Source organism: Phyllobates terribilis, unplaced genomic scaffold (assembly GCF_046119375.1).
Source record: "Phyllobates terribilis strain yellow unplaced genomic scaffold, ASM4611937v1 Scaffold_11__3_contigs__length_659146591, whole genome shotgun sequence".
Lineage (NCBI taxonomy): Eukaryota > Metazoa > Chordata > Amphibia > Anura > Dendrobatidae > Phyllobates > Phyllobates terribilis.
In genome coordinates, this window is record NW_027362771.1 from 51,978,417 (window position 1) to 51,999,755 (window position 21,339).

Sequence of the window (21,339 nt, forward strand, 5' to 3'; positions counted from 1 at the left end):
GCGGTGCCTGTGCAGTGTGTGTAATAGCGCTAACAGATGGACGCTTATGCAGGATGCTTGCAGGGGTGGTCGGATCATAGAGAAAAGAGTGGGGCAACGTGTAGTTACAGGGGTATAATGGATGGAGGTACCAAAGATTTTTAGGTATGATTAAAGGGGTGGTTATAGATAGAGGAGGGGCATATGGTCTGTAGACAGGGGCGCGTTAGTAAGGAGAGGGTTAGTGTTAGAAAAGGGTTAATGTTAGTAAAGGGACGGGGTAACCTTGGCTACTTACCCCGGGTGAGGACACGGATTAGTGTGTCCGAAAAGGAGAGATTCATATGATTAAACATTAATAGATCCAATCTATTTCCTGTTAAATATTAATTATGAATATTCATTTTATTCTTAATTCTGAGTTCTATACATTGCACAATATTGCATCAGCCACGTGCTAAGGGTGTCTAGATGACATGCGCTATTTGTGTGTGTATTTTTAGTTCACTACCATATACAAAATAACAGGGTCTATAAAAGCCCATGATAGAAGCTGGGGGGGGTCTCTTGCCATTCCACACGACACAGGACGAGGATCTTTGTGTAAGCCAGCTGCTGATGTAAGCCTGGACACATGGTGTCATCCGGACACACGTGCTGGATCCCAGGGAAAGATGGGTGAATCTCAACTATTAAGCTAATTATGGACAAATGGACAATCACTCTGTAACTAATTATTGTATGTACCTTACTGCAATCTGATTCTTTTTAATGGACAACCCGAGAATAAATAGATACATTTTTTTATAAGAAAATCTTGATATTAATACTTTGCGAAGTCCTCAATAGAGAAAAATAATACAGAAAGGAGTATTATTTTACATTGGCGAGCCTAGCCAGTCCTGATTTTTCATGTTTTTAAGTGAATTTCCTTCTTGAACAAAGGGGGCATTGAAGAGAAGAGACGAGCTGAACAGCTGTTGTTCACGTGTCAGGAAATCCACTAACTTTGTCACAAGAATCAGAAAGAACCTACAAACTGAGGACTGATCTATTATACAGATGCACTGACAGGAACCAGAGGTACTACAAGGATCAGATCAGACGAACTGAGGATAAGATGTGCTGATCATCAGAAGCTAAGAAATCTGAAGGTAAGCATAATATGGATATGATTTATTCTTTTGCTAAACAAAGTAATATTAATTTCAAAGTTAATGAAGGAAATGACTTAGATGTTTTGTGGCTTAGTCTATATAGAGAAAGTGAATTGCAGAATTTACAGTTAACTTCTAAATTGGTAAATAGACAAACACAAATTGCGGAATATTCTACATTTGATCGATGTATTTCATCGTTTTGTGTTAGCGAAGTCTAAGCAGGACAATTGTGTAGAAATAGTGTCAAATGGTGATACTGATTTTGACTAATGTGGAAATTGAGCAAGAAGTAAGACACGTGTCTGTAACTGAAGGTGACGTTAGGTCTGACCAAGAGACGGACATACAAAAAACTGACATGGGAGGAGACATGAGTGACATACGAAAAACTGACATATTAGGTGATGTGGGCGGAGACATGAGTGACGTAGGAGGAGCTAACGTACAAGGGCCACTAAAAATAGCAGAAAATTCAGGAGCTACCGAGGCCCAACTCCAAATTAAAATGAGGAAAAATTTGCTAAAATTATACAAAATCATGCCAAAATATGATGTCAAAATCCATGTCTGTAGAAATTCAGAGATATTTGAGAGCTTCTCTGATAAGTTTGATTTATCCAATGAGGAGAGGAATCAATTATTTAAAATGTGGATTCCTGTGACGTTTTCCAGACGTTTAAATTTAATGCCCTCTGAAAATGACTCTCCTAATGAATGGGAAAATGATTCGGACAGATTAAAGTATTTGATTTATTGTACCACAAAGGATTTTCCCAACATAGAAGATCTGCAGAAATTAAGGATTGGTAGGAAGGAATGTACATATACATTCATGTCCATATTTGAACAGTTGTACAAAGCTTTCATCAAAAATGGAAAATTACAACAAATGATAACCACTTTTGTACAAAAATTCAAATTCTTAAATCCAGTATCTCGAGTTATTGCATCACGAAAGGTTTCTCTATTTAACCGCTTTGCAACCCATGCCGTATTAGTACGCATATTTGCGTACCCCCGTTCAGTGAGGGCTGCTGCGCTGAGCCCTCACTGAACCAAGCACATGTCAGCTGATTCTTACAGCTGACATGTGCCCGCAACAGCCGCGGGTGGAATCGCGATCCACCCGCGGCTGTTAACATGTTAAATGCCGCTGTCAATCTCCTACAGCGGCATTTAACGCTTGTTTCCGGGTAGCGCGTCATAAGCCCCGCCCATCGGCGACCCCGTCACGTGATCGCGGGTCACCGATGGGTGGGCATGACAACCCAGGGTCTGCAGCAGACGCCTGTGGTTGTCATGATCTGGTCGCTATGAGCGCCACCTAGTGGTCGGCGCTCATAGCACAGGACCATTTCTGCTGCATGCAGGGGATCTGCTGGTCCCCTGTATGTAGCAGAGCCGATCAGATAGTTGCTGCTTCTAGTCTCCTATGGAGACTATTGAAGCAAGCAACAAGTGAAAAAAAAAAACGTTTTTAAAAATATTAAAAAAATAAAAAAAATATAAAAGTTTAAATCACCCCCCTTTCGCCCCATTCAAAACAAAATATATATATAAAAAAAACCCCTACATAGACATATTTGGTATCGCCGCGTTCAGAATCGCCCGACCTATCAATATAAAAAAAGAATTAATCCGATCGGTAAACGGCGTAACAAGAAAAAAATTCTAAACGCCAGAATTACGTTTACGCGATCAAAACATCAGATCTACCCCAAAATGTTATCAATAAAAATGTCAGCCCGGCGCGCAACAAATAAGCCCTCACCCAGCCCCAGATCCCGAAAAATGGAGACGCTACAGGTCTCGGAAAATGGCGCTATATATATTTTTTTTTTGTACCAAATTTTGGAATTTTTTTTCACAACTTAAATATAAAAGAACCTATACATGTTTGGTGTCTTCGAACTCGTAATGACCTGGAGAATAAGAATGGCAGGTCAGTTTTAGCATTCAGTGAACGTGGTAAAAAAATAAATAAAAAACAACTGTGGTATTGCACTTTTTTTGCAATTTTACCACACTTGGAATTTTTTTCCCGTTTTCCCGTACACGATATGGTAAAACTAGTACTGGCGTTGAAAAATACAACTCGTCCCGCAAAAAATAAGCCCTCACATGGCCATATTGACCAAAAAATAAAAACGCTATGGCTCTGGGAGCAAGGGGAGCAAAAAACGAAAAAGCAAAAACGGAAAAAGCTCTGGTCCTTAAGGGGTTAAATTTGCGCAGTTGCTTGATTTTGTTAGAAAACATGAAAATCGTGAAAAGAAAATAAATCAAGCTAAATTTATAAAACCAGAAAAGGTAAAATCTTCTCAAAAGCCAATATCAAACTCTCCTAGACTGAGTCATCCTCATAATGAAATCTATGAAATATGCAGAAGATTTCATATATGTTATAAGCCCTATCAGATGATTCAAAAGTCAATTTCTCCACAGAAAGAGTTAAAAATTCAAAGCTGTGACTTCTCCCTAGAAAGGAAAATGGCCGAAATTGACGGACAGAGACAGGTGAGACGACCAGCTGAGAGTGACAAGTAATGTGGACTTAAAAACAGGCAATTATCTGAGCTTCTGAAGGACAGAAAAATGTCTTTTCTAAATAGGGCGTTTATGGAGATTTTTGACAGAGACAGAAGATTTGGTTTAGGGAGTGGCTAAGAGAAAAATTGTAATTATATGTTGTATCAAAGTGTTATACAATGTATCATTAGTTTATTATTTTATACAGTAAAATTGTGTAGTTACATAGTATCTGCTAGTTCATATATGTATATATATATGTGTATGTACAGTGCTGGCCAAAAGTATTGGCACCCCTGCAATTCTGTCAGATAATACTCAGTTTCTTCCTGAAAATGATTGCAATCACAAATTCTTTGGTATTATTCTCTTCATTTAATTTGTCTTCAATGAAAAAAACACACAAAGAATTGTCCTAAAGCCAACTTGGATATAATTCCACACCAAACCTAAAAAAGGGGGTGGACAAAAGTATTGGCACCCTTTGAAAAATCATGTGATGCTTCTCTAATTCGTGTAATTAACAGCACCTGTAACTTACCTGTGGCACCTACAAGGTGTTGGCAATAACTAAATCACACTTGCAGCCAGTTAACATGGATTAAAGTTGACTCAACCTCTGTCCTGTGTCCTTGTGTGTACCAAATTGAGCATGGAGAAAAGAAAGAAGACCAAAGAACTGTCTGAGGACTTGAGAAACCAAATTGTGAGGAAGCATGAGCAATCTCAAGGCTACAAGTCCATCTCCAAAGACCTGAATGTTCCTGTGTCTTCCGTGCACAGTGTCATCAAGAAGTTTAAAGCCCACGGCACTGGGGCTAACCTCCCTAGATGTGAACGGAAAAGAAAAATTGATGAGAGATTTCAACACAAGATTGTGCGCATGGTTAATAAAGAACCTTGACTAACATCCAAACAAGTTCAAGCTGCCCTGCAGTCCAAGGGTACAACAGTGTCAACCCGTACTATCCGTCGATGTCTGAATGAAAAGGGACTGTATGGTAGGATACCCAGGAAGACCTCACTTCTTACCCCGAGACATAAAAATGCCAGGCTGGAGTTTGCCAAAACTTACCTGAGAAAGCCTAAAACGTTTTGGAAGAATGTTCTCTGGTCAGATGAGACAAAAGTAGAGCTTTTTGGGAAAAATCATCAACATAGAGTGTACAGGAAAAAAAAAGAGGCATTTAAAGAAAAGAACACGGTCCCTACAGTCAAACATGGCTGAGGTTCCCTGATGTTTTGTGGTTGCTTTGCTGCCTCTGGCACTGGACTGCTTAACCGTGTGCATGGCATTATGAAGTCTGAAGACTACCAACAAATTTTGCAGCATAATGTAGGGCCCAGTGTGAGAAAGCTGGGTCTCCCTCAGAGGTCATGGGTCTTCCAGCAGAACAATGACCCAAAACACACTTCAAAAAGCACTATAAAATGGTTTTAGAGAAAGCACTGGAGACTTCTAAGGTGGCCAGCAATGAGTCCAGACCTAAATCCCATAGAACACCTGTGGAGAGATCTCAAAATGGCAGTTTGGAGAAGGCACCCTTCAAATATCAGGGACCTGGAGCAGTTTGCCAAAGAAGAATGGTCTACAATTCCAGCAGAGCATTGTAAGAAACTCATTGATGGTTACCGGAAGCTGTTGTTCTCAGTTATTTTGGCTAAAGGTTGTGCAACCAAGTATTAGGCTGAGGGTGCCAATACTTTTGTCCGGCCCTTTTTTGGAGTTTTGTGTGAAATGATCAATGATTTGATTTTTGCTTCATTCTCTTTTGTGTTTTTTCCTTGCAAGCAAATTAAATGAAGAGAATAATACCAAAGAGTTTGTGATTACAATCATTTTCAGGAAGAAACTGAGTATTATCTGACAGAATTGCAGGGGTGCCAATACTTTTGGCCAGCACTGTATATGTGTATATATATATATATATATATATATATATATATATATATATATATATATATAGTCACACTTGTATGCAGTAAAATTGTGTATGGTTGTATTTATATATATATATATATATATATATATATATATATATATATATTCATAGTAATAATTAAAATATTAATTAATAAATTAGAACCTCATATATAAATTAAAGTAGCAATATTTTGAATTGCATTAGAACAATATATGTATAAGATATTTAAATAATTCTGTTTCTTTATGAATTTGATATTTAATTTTATTTCTTATATTTCCTTAGAGTTTTCATTCCAAGGCAGGATTTCATCAAACAGCTCTAAAATGGATTTATTTCTTTATTCACACAGGAAGTTGGAAAAAATTGCATGATTTTATGTGTATAACATTTTAAAATAATAACAATATAACTAGTTGAACTATATTATGTGTAACACTTATTAATTAATATTTTCTGTGCATGAAGTGTTTGCTTTGTAAAAAGTAGCTTTACAGCATGACGTGTGACAGCTGTAGCCTTTGAACTTTGAGCAAATAGTATAGAATCTCATTCATTCTATTTTCAGCTGACGTAACTTAAAACCTGGCAGCCAGTAAAAAAAAAAAATCTAAGACATTTCTATTTTTGCAAGTCAAGAGTACTTTTTTCAAGCGTCCTAAATTTCAGTGAATTACTCTCATATTATATTATATGTATGTGGGGAATATCCGAAGAAATATTAAGATATTAAATTTAATTGATATGACAATGCGCATTGATAATTGGGATACAACAATTTTGGGTTAAATATATATATCTATCTATAACTTCATATGTAAAATGTTTGAGTTGAACGAATCTATGACAGATGAATGTGAGCAGCTGCTAACTGAATGTGAAGTCTCATGAGTGCAAGGAAAAAAAAACTTTTCTTTATGTGAAGGTACAAAAACATATTTAATTCTGAGAAAATTATGATACATAATTAATTATTATTTACATAATATATATGTTTCTATACATAATTAAGTAATTATTATTTCTTGACTTGGCTAATAGTGGATAAGGGCAACCCCACAGCAATATGGTTTATAAAACAAATTTACATTTAGAATAATTTTTCCACATGATAAATTTATAGTATTCAAGGATATTATTATTTTTAATGGTTACCTAAATAGGTACACACCTCTTCGGACAAATATATGCTACACACCAATATGAAATTTATGCAAAATATTTATAGAAGAATATTTATTTTTAATTTGGTTCTAAAATATACATAAATTATTTTATAAAATAATATTTTTTGGTATTAAGGGGGAAAATGTGTTTTTGATCCTGATTACATAATCACTTTTGATCAATACTTATTTTTTCACACATTTTAATGAAGAAAAAATATTAATAAGGTACAATGGTATTAAGAAGGGTATTACATGCAAAGTTGCATCATTTAATAATTTTTGGTAATACAAGGTTATGACAAATATGAAATCATCCAGATAATGGAAATATAAGGGTATTTTTTACGGAGAATATAATTACTCTGCATTTGTCATCAACATATAAAGGCCTTATTTTTTATTTTTATTCTTATTTTTACTCTTCATTTTATTTTTCATTTTTACATTTTATTCTTACTTCTTATTTTTCCATTTTTAATTTTTAATTCTCAATTTTTGATTTTAGTTCAGTTCAATATCTCAATTGAGAAAACACATTAATATTTAATAAAGTAATGTCTAATACAAGAATATTGCTTCATTAAATATAATGATATGAATTAATATAAGAAGAAAAATGTTTAAATTTTCTGAGTAAACACAGCAATTCATTCATTCATTCATATATTTATTAATTTTGGTTCATGAGTATACATTCTTTGGTATTATTGGTTTAATAAAGATATAAACACTTGTTGTTTCGAAACACACTGACACCTATGGGTTGGAAAAGGTAATTACACCTATGACATAAAAATATTCTATCACATGGAGAACTTGATTAATAATGAATTACTATCGATTATTGTTTATTATTCCAAACAATTTATTTTAATATTTTGATAATAATTAGATGGATATTATTGATTGCTATTGATCGCTGTGATATTATAGGTTAGGAAAATTGCCAGATTTGGTATCAGATTAGGGAATGAAGACTTCAATCAAGACATCGCAATTATGAATTCTATCTTAATAAAGACTTTTCATATTTATAAATAAAAGAGATTCTCAAAAGTTACAAGAAGAAGCAACCGCTATCCGGAAGTCTCAGAAGGTAAAGATGTTGTGAATGCTGAGCGTTATAATAGACTGTGTCAAATATAATTCACACCACTGATAACCACGACTGCAGAGGACGATGATCCTAAATGAACTGTGTTGTGTTAAAGTTTCATCACGTTCCAGTGGTTTCTTATCACCTACAACGCTTCAATGAAAGCTGGTGAACAGGTAATTGTCAGAAAGCTGCCAGCCTAACATATGTGTCCTGTACATTAAGGACTGAGTACTGGTTATGGTTCTATATACAGCAGGAAAGTGTCAAGTTAAACCTTGCTTTGCTGACCAAAGCCGTCACATCTGTTTCAAAAGTGACACGAGACCAGTGCGGATGACACGGAGGATTCCAGAATTATCCAAAGACAATCCAGCGTAAGTCCAGGTGACACTGCACAGATATTAAAGCTACATTTCATCTATGGACTGTGTTTTCTTATCAACATTTAATTGACACACATGATCTTTCTAATGAAGAGTACAGTATATGGACTGAACAATAATGAATACAATTATGGACTGTACAATATCTACACGCTATAATTTATTTCAAAGGAATTTTCATCTAAAGACTGTGTTCTAAAAGAACCAAGAAGAAGATGAGACGAAGACCCGATGACATCTGATGATGACGATTGGACCCGTGATTACTTCGATTTAGATTTAGGGAAGTATAATTATACATGTTAAATGAATATTAGTCACGGCTTACCATAACATGAATTCACATTATTATATAACAATAATCCGATATTGATATTATTATTATTATGGACATTAAGTGATATTGCCAAGGAAGAAAAAGGAAAAAAATTATCCTGTTATCCTAATGATGAACCTATCTTCTTTGAGGATTCAGTTGTCTGTCATCCTCAAAAAAGGGGGACTTGTTTAAAATGAATATTCATAATTAATATTTTTCTTAATTCTGAGTTCTATACATTGCACAAGATTGCATCAGCCTCGTGCTAAGGGTGTCTAGACGACATGCGCTATTTGTGTGTGTATTTTTAGTTCACTACCATATACAAAATAACAGGGTCTATAAAAGCCCATGATAGAAGCAGGGGGGGTCTCTTGCCATTCCACATGACACAGGACGAGGATCTGTGTGTAAGCCAGCTGCTGATGTAGGCCCGGACACATGGTGTCATCCGGATCCCAGGGAAAGATGGGTGAATCTCAACTATTAAGCTAATTATGGACAAATGGACAATCACTCTGTAAATAATTATTGTATGTACCTTACTGCAATCTGATTCTTTTTAATGGACAACACGAGAATAAATGGATACATTTTTTTTTAAGAAAATCTTGATATTAATACTTTGCGAAGTCCTCAATAGAGAAAAATAATACAGAAAGGAGTATTATTTTACATTTCCCTATTCAGACCTTTAGTAGCGAGTGTCTGTAAGGTATAAATCCAGTAAGCCTCACGATCCTTGAGTAACCTGTTACGATTACCCCCCCTCCTTGTTCTAGGGACCTTTTCAATGACCTGATATCGTAATTGCGCTACGGTATGTTTATGCTTAGAGAAATGGTCTGGTATGGGGAGCCAGTTTTTTCCGCAGCGAATCGTGGACTTGTGGCTAGCGATGCGATCCCTTATATGTTGCGTGGTTTCTCCTACATAAAGCAAGCTGCATGGGCATTTGATTACATATATGACAAAGTTTGAATCGCATGTGAAAAACCCTTTAATAGGGTAGCTTTTACCCCTCCTGGGGTGCGTGATAGTATTAGACTTCGTGATATTTGAACAAGCTGCACAGCTCAGACAGGGGAAAGTACCATGCCTTCTTGCGCTGAGAAGGCGTTGTGAGGCGGTGGTCTGGAAACTGCCTATGTCAGCCTTGATGATCTTGTCCCTGATGTTGGGGGCTCTTCTAGTGCACATGAGGGCCGGGTTGGAGAAAGCCTGTATATCTGGGTAGGCTCTGGAGAGTAAGGGCCAGTGTTTTTTAATGGAGGAATGTATTTTTGACATAAGTGGATGGTAGGTGTGTACGAATGGGATGCGTTCCGTGTTATGTGAGGGAAGTCGCTGTTGCCTAGGTTGTAGTGCTCTTGATCGTTCCTCCTCGAGAAGTTTGGTAGGGTAATGTCTGTCTTGAAATTTTTGTGACATGGTCTGTAGGCGTTCGGGGAGGAGGTCCGGGTTGCTAACGATATGTGTGACACGATGGAACTGGGAGCGGGGCAGGTTGTTCTTGATAGCCCTAGGATGGCTGCTAGAATAGTGCAAAAGACGGTTACAGTCTGTGGGTTTTGTGTATAGATCTGTTGTTAAGTGACCATCCAAGTCTTTCAGGACAATGGTGTCCAGGAAGGAGATCTGAGTCAGGTCATTGTTTAGTGTGAACTGGAGTTCAGGCTGGATGGAGTCGAGTGTATTAAAAAAGGTAATCAATGAGTCTATGGGTCCCTGCCAAATGCAGAAGATGTCGTCTATATAGCGGTGGTATATACTGCAATGTTGTTTAAATAATTCATTAGGATAGATGTAATCCTCCTCAAATTTATTCATATATGCATCTGCATAGGCTGGCGCAACATTTGATCCCATCGCGGTACCACGCTTCTGTACAAAGAAATTGTCCCCAAACATAAAGTAGTTTTCATGTAGTACTAAGGAGAGTAGCTCCAAACAAAATTGGATTGAAGTTGGCGAGAGGTAGCACTGGGAGAGTAGATGTGCGGTTGCTTCTAGGCCTCTGGTGTGTGAAATCGAGGTGTACAGACTGTTCACGTCCAGTGTAACCAGTATACTGTCAGGGGAAGTCTCCGGAACATTCCTAATGATGTCCAGGAACTGGTTAGTGTCAAGTAAAAAGGCTTTGGTTTTCTGGCCCAATGGCGTGAGAATTTTTTCAGGTATCTAGCTAGGGGCGAGAGGATGGAATCGGTGGAAGCCACAATGGGACGGCCCGGTGGGTTAGTAGTTGATTTATGGATTTTAGGTAATGTGTAGAAAACTGGAATTACAGGATGTGGATTGGTCAAAAATGTGACCGTTTTTGAGTCAATAATATTAAGGGAGTGGTATCTCCTAAGTACATCCTGAATCTTCGAATGGATGGTATTGGTGGGATCGTGTGAGATTCTAGTGTACGCATCTACATCAGATAATTGGCGATTGATTTCATTAGTTTAGTGTGCCAGATCCATGATCACTGTGGCCCCTCCCTTGTCAGCTGGCTTAATCACAATTTGTTTGTTGGATTGGAGGGTCCTTAGAGCTTGTTTCTCATCTTTAGAGAGGTTTTGATGTGTGAGATAGAACCATAGTCGTTGTTCATGTAGCAAGCCCTTAATATCTTTGTCAAGGAGGGATATTGTGGTTTCGGCTGCATGGTTAGTGTGTGGTGGTGAGAATGAACTAACATTACGCAATCCTAGAGAAGTGATGGAGAGTTCCGGTACAGAATTACCCTCGGTTGGGGGAACTCTGTGCATGGATGCCTCGACAGAAAGTCCAAAGTGAGTCTTAAGGCGTATCAAACGGTAAAATCGTTGGAGGTCCTTCTCCAGCTGGAAAGCGTCCCAGCTGGGTGTAGGACTGAAGGAAAGGCCTTTCTGCAGAACCTGTAGTTCAGTTGGAGTAAGGGTGTAGCTTGAAATGTTCCTCACCAGGTTGGTCATCTTACCCGGGACCGGGTGGTCATTCGTTGTCCGTCGAGATCTTCTGGTGGGTTTACGTGTTGGTGACCTCCTCGTCTGCCTTTCTATAAAAAACGTTGTCCTTTTGGGCCAGTTTAAGAATCGCTTCCGGAGCTGAAGGAGCCTTGATTGCGTTGTAGATGCTGTCGATGAGAGTAGTTGGTTGAGGAGGTGTTCTATCGATATACCCGATTGTTGCCGTAGTCGTCGTTATCACGTTGAAATTTCTGCCTCTTGCGCTCCTGTAGTGTCTTTTGATGCTCCAAAATAATCTTGTCTGTTTTGGCTTTGAGGTTGTTGAAATCGTCTGAGGATAGGTTTGCTGCCAGTTGTGTTTCTGTTGCTGCAATGCTTCTTTCTGTGTCCTTAATAGCTCTCTGTAAATACTCAACAGTTAAGATAATTATGTAGAGTGAGGACTTATTCAGGATTTTCTTGAATGTATCGCAATACTCTGTATTATTGGAAAAGAGAGTGGGGCGGAGATGACTCCGTAGACCCCTGGGGATTTTTCCTTGTCTGTGATACAAGCACTACAACCTAGGCAACAGCGACTTCCCTCACACAACACGGAACGCATCCCATTCGTACACACCTACCATCCACTTATGTCAAAAATACATTCCTCCATTAAGAAACACTGGCCCTTACTCTCCAGAGCCTACCCAGATATACATCTTTTCTCCAACCCGGCCCTCATGTGCACTAGAAGAGCCCCCAACATCAGGGACAAGATCATCAAGGCTGACATAGGCAGTTCCCAGACCACCGCCTCACAACGCCTTCTCAGCGCAAGAAGGCATGGTACTTTCCCCTGCCTGAGCTGTGCAGCTTGTTCAAATATCACGAAGTCTGATACTGTCACGCACTCCAGGACGGGTAAAAGCTACCCTATTAAAGGGTTTTTCACATGCGATTCAAACTTTGTCATATATGTAATCAAATGCCCATGCAGCTTGCTTTATGTAGGAGAAACCACGCAACATATAAGGGATCGCATCGCTAGCCACAAGTCCACGATTCGCTGCGGAAAAAACTGGCTCCCCATACCAGACCATTTCTCTAAGCATAAACATACCGTAGCGCAATTACGATATCAGGTCATTGAACAGGTCCCTAGACCAAGGAGGGGGGGTAATCGTATCAGGTTACTCAAGGATCGTGAGGCTTACTGGATTTATACCTTACAGACACTGGCTCCTAAAGGTCTGAATAGGGAAATAGATTGGATCTATTAATGTTTAATCATATGAATCTCTCCTTTTCAGACACACTAATCCGTGTCCTCACCCGGGGTAAGTAGCCAAGGTTACCCCGTCCCTTTACTAACATTAACCCTTTTCTAACACTAACCCTCTCCTTACTAATGCGCCCTGTACTGTGTCTACTGACCATATGCACCTCCTCTATCTATAACCACCCCTTTAATCATACCTAAAAATCTTTGGTACCTCCATCCATTATACCCCTGTAACTACACGCCATCCCACTCTTTTCTCTATGGCCCGACCACCCCTGCAAGCATCCTGCATAAGCGCCCATCTATTAGCGCTATTACATGCACGGCGCAGGCGCCGCAGCACACATTTTTTTTTCTACTAAGCTGAAGTCCTGGCCCCGCCCCTTCCTGTTCAATCACACTGCGGGCTTTAAGAAGGGCGCCCATCACAGTCCCTGAGCACGGCCTCCCATAAGCAAGGCGCAGCTACTCACCTCTACCAGCTCAGCCTTGCCGTCAGCCAGTCACTGACTTCTACTAGTAAGTTGAAGGATTTACTATACTTCATCTGCACAGTGCAATTTGAGTGACACCTAATGCCACCATCCCCTTCCTCTCTAGAACTACTGAAACCAGCATTACCTGGATCACTAAGAGGTACCCTCCTTCCATTACCTAACCTACAGCCGCAGATCCAGCTCCTACTATACCATAACACCTATATTCTTTCAGTCTATCCCTACAGAGATCTCACTCCTGGTCTTAAGAATAGCCTAAATCCTCGACCCCTACATCAGCCAGCAGCAAGTAAGGTTTTCTGGTGTATCTCTATGTACTCTGTACCATGACTACTTTATATTTTCTTACCTTCAACTTGTACGAGTTTGTTTCTCCCTTTTCTCCTCCCCTTTTCCAGTTCCTGGTGCTCTATACGTCCACCTAAGAAACTTGGAATTTTTTTCTATGATCTTGTATGATTTGCTTTATTATTGTTCAATGTGTTATTTTACTATGTAATTTCACGATTAATTGTTTATCATTTTCACGTTGTACTCATACAATTATCCTCTCTTTGCAGTAGCAACTGGATTGAATAAGGCCAATTTAGGCCGAAACGTCCCAATGTATTGTCGCCACCCATCACTGGTCTGATTAATCTGATTTATGCTGTATCAATAAATTACACTTTATCACAACTAAGAGAGTGCGATGAATTAACGCTAGTACATAGCTGCCCTTCTAGTCAGTCGGCTACACAGCGTTTTAATGACAATTTACCTGCAGATTAACCCAGTATTATCAGATAAATAGCGTTTTTGGTGATATCATGTTCCCTTTGAGAATCAGAAAATAATAATAATGACAAATGATGAAAATCAAAGATGAATTTGTGAACAGAACATTCTCCCATAGTTAAAGTGGCTCCATCTAGGAACCAGGGGCAGACATCATTGCACTGCAAACACACTGGAGCCAAAGGGCTAAAGGTGCCCACTTCCACCTCCAAAGCAGTAAGCAGCTTCTATGACAGACACATAAATGGTGTTCCTGCACAGGGGCCTCTTCTGTCTGTGTTAACCCCTACTAGGAGCAGCGGCAGATGTACCACTGGTGCAACCAGTGCAGCACAAGGGCCCAGGGGGAATGGGGACCCATTACTACTTCCAAAGCAGCACGCAGCTTCTGTCAAGGACACATTATTGGCCTGTAGAAGGCCCATACACTATTCTTGTACAGGTGCCCTCTTCTGTCTGTGTCAACCCCTGCTGGAAGAATATAATTGCTATGTGACAGGTGACTCTGCCCCTCCCTGCCAACTGTCTACACTGTATTATGTCTTCCGGAAATGCCTGAGTAAACAGGTAAAGCAGCCAGTGACGTGTGCGCAGATGAGCTAATTTCTTATATAGTATTACATAGTACTGTCACTTTAAGCCTGAGACAGCCCTTAGTGACGTGTGATACTTGGGCTGGGAGAGCACAGCTCTGCAGTCTCGCCCTGTGGATTGCTGTCACACGCTCTCTAATATAAAGCCTCTTCTGTACAGTTCACAGTCTACCTCCCTAGTCAGACACACGTACACATCAAGACATTGTGTGACCGGTTAAAAGGACAATCCGACATCTACGTGGGCATCAATAAAAAACGTAAGTAAGAAACATTCATTTAAAGGGAACCTGACAGCTGATTCACTCTACTGAACTACAGGAAGCAAGAATCAGAAACCAGCTCTGTTACTGCAGCCTTAATGGTGATTATGGCTAACTAAAAAATGACAAATAGGAAGATAGTTGTCATTCTATTTATCAACTTTTCAATTAACTCATAAAATGTACTAACAAATGGCTACTCTCTATGTTATCGGTAAAGAACTTTTTATGTGTGTTATATTTCAGTTCATCACTATTTTTCAGCTCTTTGATTTCTTACATTGAAAGGCTAGGGTCACAAATCTGAAGGTTCAGGAACAGATTCTGTCATTATTACTAGACAATAATGTATTTGATACAAATGTAACAAACTGCAGAAGTATTAGGCCTGTGTGAGTTTTCAGCCTGTGGAAATAAACACAGTTCCTATTTACTAACACCAAGCAGAAAGACCTCAAGGCATAGTTCTCAAATGAAATGCGCCAGAAAATTAGTATGATAGGGTCCCATGAACATTTTCTCTCCATCCGAGAAAAACAGTCAGATTATTCTGATCAGACTCTGATCTGAGTGTCATCGGTTTTTATTGGATATGGGGGAAAAAAAGGTTTCTCCGCCTTTTCTATTCTGTCAGTCCATGAAAAACTGACCACCAATGTCATCGGAATGCTGTCCGGTTGTTTTCACAAACATAGACTTGCATTGATCTTACACTCAGATCAAAATCAGATATGTCTCCATTTTTTTCCACGGACTACTCAGTCTGAGGAAAAAAATCGGACATGTACACAGCCCCATAGAATAACATGAGCATTTGTGCTATATGTGAAAACCACAGATAGTCTCGTTTGTGAAAATCAGTCGTGTGCACGAGCCCTAATGAAGCGCAATGGCTGGCGCCCCTGCATGGTGTCCCCTTCTCCCTCCATGCAGGGACGCCGGCTTACTCACCGGCGTCCGCCCTTGGCATGGTCCCCGACGTGCTCCCTGTCCTATGCTGATGCGCGCGCAGCAGTTCCCTGCGACACCTAGTGCGCGCGTGCGCTCCCCTGCTCTTAAAGGGGCAGTGCGCGCTTATATTAAATGCCCTCAGCTTGTAGCTGAGAGGCATTTAGTATAATTAGTACACCTGCAAGATGGCTCTCAGCCAATAGCTGGGAGGCATCTTTTATATAAGACTCCCTTATGGAGTCGTCAAAATAGTTGTTAGGTCATCTGGTCCCAGTGCGGCCAGTGTGCTGAACCCGAAGTCCCCTGGTCGCGGTGCGGCCAGTCCTGTCCCCGAAGTCCCCTGGTCGCAGTGCGGCCAATGTCCTGAACTCGAATCCCTGGTCCCAGTGCGGCCAGTGTCTTGAGCCTGAATCCCTGGTCCCAGTGTGGCCCTGTCCTTAACCCGAATTCCTGGTCCTGGTGTTGCCAAGTCCTGAACCCAAATCCCTGGTCCGTGTGTGGCCAGTGCCTGAACATTGTCCCTTGGTCCTGGTACAGTCACTCCTGTCCCCGAAGTCTCCTGGTCCTGGTGCGGCCAGTCCTGTCACCGAAGTCTCCTGGTCCTGATGCAGTCAGCGCTTGAACATTGTACCCTGGTGCGGCAAATGCTGTCTCCGAAGTCCCCTGGTCCTGGTTCGGCCATTCCTAAATCCGAAGTCCCAAGGTCCTGGTGAGGCCAGTCCTGTCCTTGAAGTCCCCTTGGTCCCAGTGTGGCCAGTGCCTGAACATTGACCCCCAATCCATGTGCAGCCAGTCCCTGATCCAATATCCTAGACCAGTGTGTCTGAATGTAGCCCTAATCAGTGTCAGCTAACTTGACCCCTGGGGTCAGCAGATGCAGTACTGGGTTCTGCTTAGGAGTGGTATGTGGAGGCTACCTGCAGCTCATCAGAAGCTCCAGTGAACACCAGGTAGCCGCTTAGTTACGCCCCTACCTTGGCAGGACTGGCCCTGTGGCACAGGGGGTCCACAAATCCAAGTGCACCACTGTTGGGCATAACACCTAGTATGTAATAATTTTCAATATTATTTTAAGATAATTTTATAAAATGTCTTAAAAATGGCACAAGTGGCAAGATAAATTTTGTTAGACACCATTTCTTACTCTACCTCATGGCTGGTTCACCATGTGCGCCATTATTTTGTTTCAAAATGTCGTTCACGTCGTTAATAAATTTGACACATTCACAACTCTTTTCTAGACAAAACTGTTGTGGAAGATGGCAAAAATGTTTAAAACAAAAAATAGATCTTGTTATTACACTTTCTTGCCAGAATTCGGCAACATTTTGGTAATAACTGTAATAATCTTTAAATCACTGCATATAATTTTTCTGTCTCCAAAGCAAAATGAATTGAGGAAACACCTAAAAAAACAACATTATGTGCAGGTCCAATTAAATCCTAAAACGTAATTTTGCTGATCAGCATACTAAAAACACACAATCACAAACATATACACAGAGAAAATATAAGTGAGAACCAAGTAGGATCAAATATCTTTACTATTTGTCCCTGCCTGGTTCACCCACATATTTTGTCTGTGTATATGTCTGGTTTAGTTATGCTTTAGCTAATCTATAAAATTATATTCCTTTATTATGTGTAAAATACTGGCATACATATATGAAAGCCTTGAGGTGGCACAAATGTGTCAGGTATGTAGTGAAATGCACCAAATATAATTTAATGCAAACATTTTTATAACACTATTGGTAAATGTAGGGTAGTGCTTTACAGATATTTCCATCCTAGAATGATTAGATTTAGTGACGTAAATCTGGAAAATCCCAAAGACACATTCCCAGTTCATTACTAATCACCAGCAGCCTCAGAGGAAGAAAATGCTGTGTCACTTGGCTGTGTGCCCGTAGGTCCTGCACATTACATGAGCGGCTTTGACAGACCAAACGATAACGTTAATATTAACAATATACATCCTGAATAATGTGCTATTTCTTGATATTATAAGTGCTTCCTAAAAACACGACTGTTTGTCATCTCTGTGATAGACGCCAGTCTTAATGAAAGGGTGAGGTGGGGTAAGATGCACCAAATTCATTAAGAGGTGCACGCCACTTAGTGAATTCTGCACATCTTCTCAATGGCATGTGACTCCATGCGCCTTCCCAGAAATCCAATTCCAGTCGGGGACTGGAGTACCATTTCTGGCATAAGTTACACTACTAAAGTGGCATAACCTTCAATGAACTTGGTGGGCGGATGCTACCTCACCCCACCTATACTTTGCCCACTTTGGTGGAGCTGGCTGGAACTGGTGTGAAAATGGCAAAAGTAGCAAAATGTTTGAGCAATTTGATTTTGAAAATGTTGTGACTTTTCAGTGTTTTAGGCGAGAAAACTGGCATAAACACTTATTGAGGAATCAGGAATTTTTCCTGAGCGTCTCTGCATCTCCCTGGCAGAAAAAACGCATGCCAGGTAGAAGCGTAAGTGAAGCATTTTTAACATGCATTTCCGCATGCAGGTTGTCAGGAGCTTTCCAAGCAATTTTAGCATCACTTGGAAAAGTGCTTGACAACTTGGTCACACTATATAAATCCATGCAACCGGCATGGATTTATATAGTGTGACCAAGTTACGATGCTGCAAATGCAGCATCAATAGTGAAAAAAACACAAAAAAACATTATACTCACCTTCAGATGGCCCCCGGTCTCCTTAGCGATGCGTCCGGTATCTTCGGCGGTTCCCGGTGCTCTAAAAAGGACCTTCCATGATGTAATTTAGTCATGTGATGGTCACGTGTTCATCACCTGCTTGCTAACGTCAGCGGTCGCGTGACCGTCACATGACTAAATGACGTCACGGAAGGTCCTTGCAGACCACCGCCGGAAGCCAAGGAGACAGCAGCGTCGCTCAAAGGAGACCGGGGGGCACCGGAAAGGGAAGTATAAGGTTTTTTTTAATTTTAATTCTTTTTTAACTACAGGTACTATGGTACCCGGGTCTGGATGAGTCTCCTCTTCTCCAGACCCGGGTACCATCCGCGCATTGAACCGCATGATATCCGCATGTGCACATGTAGTCATGCGGATGTCATGCAGTCCAATGCAAGTCAATGGCGGCTAAAATGCAGCGATTCCACAAAATAATTGGTAATGCTGTGGATTTTTCCGCAATGATAATCCGCAACGGAAATTTCTGCAGCATGTGCAAAGCACATGCGGATTATCATTGGGGAACATTGCAGACCTTCTACCATGCGTTTTTAAGCGTTTCTGCGGCGGAATTGGGCTGCAAAAACGCTTAAAAAACGCATAGTGAGCACACAGCACAACATTTCCATGGACCAAGACGTCCATTTTTTGCATGCCGCACAGGCCCCAAAACGTCCCACACACGTGCACACTGATGACACATGCTGCTGATTACAAGCGCCGGTACGTATGATAATGATGCAGCACATGGTTACCACACAGGTACACAGGAAGATGGATATCTCCAGTACTTGTTTTTCCAGTATCGGAAATATCAGGACGTGTGGAAAAGAGGCCTTATGAGGATTGACAGTGCTTGCTTTGGAACACTGCCTGAATTGAATTATCAGCACTGCACGCATTGATACTGCAGGGTGTGGCCATGCTCTCATGTCTCTCTCCTGTCTGCAGCGGACACTCGCAGCACACAAGATTATACAGTAGGGGGCAGCTGATGCAGACAACAGAGAGGGAGGAGAGGGTCTGCATTGACGCTATGTATGTATGCTCAAATTTGGCAGTTTTAGTGTCAGTGCACTTTCATCCCCTTCTCTTGTCAGCATCGGCCATCCTCTACTGTATGATCCTGTGTGCTGCTGGCATCCGCTGCAGACAGAAGAGACTAATGAAAGCGTGCCTGCAGTGAAACTGTGTGCTCTTGGCTCCGGCAGTGTCAATGTGTGCAGGGCTCCGGATTCAATTAAGACAGCATTCCAGTGTGAGTGCAGTCAATAAACATAACAGAAAGTGTAGAGGATGAGCTAATACAGAGGGCATAAAGACCCCTCATTTACAAATGTAATAAAATGTGGAGGGTTTTTTATATTATCCCCTTAACGACCGCCGATACATATTAAAATGGCGGCCGCTAAGGGGCCTTATTCCGTCATCGCCATTTTAAAACAGCGATCGGGAATAAATGCAATGCAGATGCCAGAATGCAACGCACAGACACAAGACGAGAGCAGTCAGGGGTTGATATAACCACTTTATTCTAGAAAGGGGGTTAGTAGCAAGGGTAATAAACAGCAATTTGGAATAGCAATGGGAAATATTTCAGTGAATAACAGTACAGTCCTTTGTAACAGCGTGGTGCACCCAGTCGTGGGAGACACCACATGAGTTCTCTTTCTCTTTATATGGCCCTAGTGGGGGTCATCGGTTATTCCCGCTAGGCCGCAAGTCTCTTCCGTATAAAGTCTATCAGACCCGTTTAGACTCCCACGCACCAAATGGCCCCCTCCCAACCTGAAATCCTAATAACAACTGTCCCCTGTACCGTAGGTGAGAGTTGTAAGTGACGGCTCTTTTCACTTGCGCGGTTCCTCCGCTTCTGCTAGCGCTTCTTTCCTGTCGCGGTGCTCTCTCAGCTCTTCTCGGCTTGACTGTCGATGGTAGTCTCTCACGCTTGGGCGAAGGGGGTCCCGACCTCGGGTCTTGACAGGCGACGTCGGATCCCGGGAACTTACTCAGTGTGGGGCACAGGTCCTGACTCTGACCAACATGTGCAGGGCTCAGGGTGCTTCTGTGAGGAGTGCGGAGTCTCTCAGGCGATGTCCAACTCTGGTGCAGCGTAGCTCTCCGGCTGAGGCCTGTCAGGCTGGGCTCTGCTGTCCCTCTGTAGCACGTCTGCCCCACTCTGCAGCTTGGCGCCAAAACTCCCTAGCTGCAGCGCCTCCTTGGCACCCTGCGCTCTTTGGCGCCAAAAAGCCCCTGAAATCTGGCACACAGGTCCTTTATACCCAGGAAACTCTCTGGGTCACATAATCAGGTCCAGTCACAAAGTCTCTCCCCCTGCACATCTACCAGCAACATTTAGTTCCTGCTAGCACAATTCTTTGTTTACTTTCATTTTTAGTTTGTTCCAGCAGAGGGTGGTGTTTTCTTAGGCTATGTGCCCACCATGCAGAAATGCTCAGGATTTTTTCCTGAGCGTTTCTGCATCTCCCTGGCAGAAAAAAACGCATGCGGATTGTACATGCGTTTTCCTGCCAGGGACATGCGGAAATGGAGCGTTATTCACTGATATTTCCGCATGCGGGTTGACAAGCGCTTTCCAAGCGATTAGCATCACTTGGAAAGTGCTTGTGACAACTAGGTCACACTATATAAATACATGCAAACTGCATGGATTTATATAGTGTGACCCGAGAGAGTGGTTAAAAATAAAAAAATAAATATATACTTACCCTCCGATGGCCCGCGCTGTCTTGCTTCGCTCGGTGCCGGCAGC

General features: G+C 41.1%; 1 protein-coding gene across 1 annotated transcript in view; it reads left to right on the top strand.

The window, feature by feature from the left end:
- The first annotated feature begins 14,686 nt into the window (after nucleotides 1-14,686).
- LOC141165555 (E3 ubiquitin-protein ligase RNF14-like) overlaps nucleotides 14,687-21,339 on the top strand; it is a 35,505-nt gene continuing 28,852 nt past the window's right edge. Inside the window, exon 1 of the mRNA XM_073651249.1 lies at nucleotides 14,687-14,893. The gene's annotated coding sequence lies outside the window, so the exon portion shown is untranslated. The remainder of the gene's footprint in view (nucleotides 14,894-21,339) is intronic.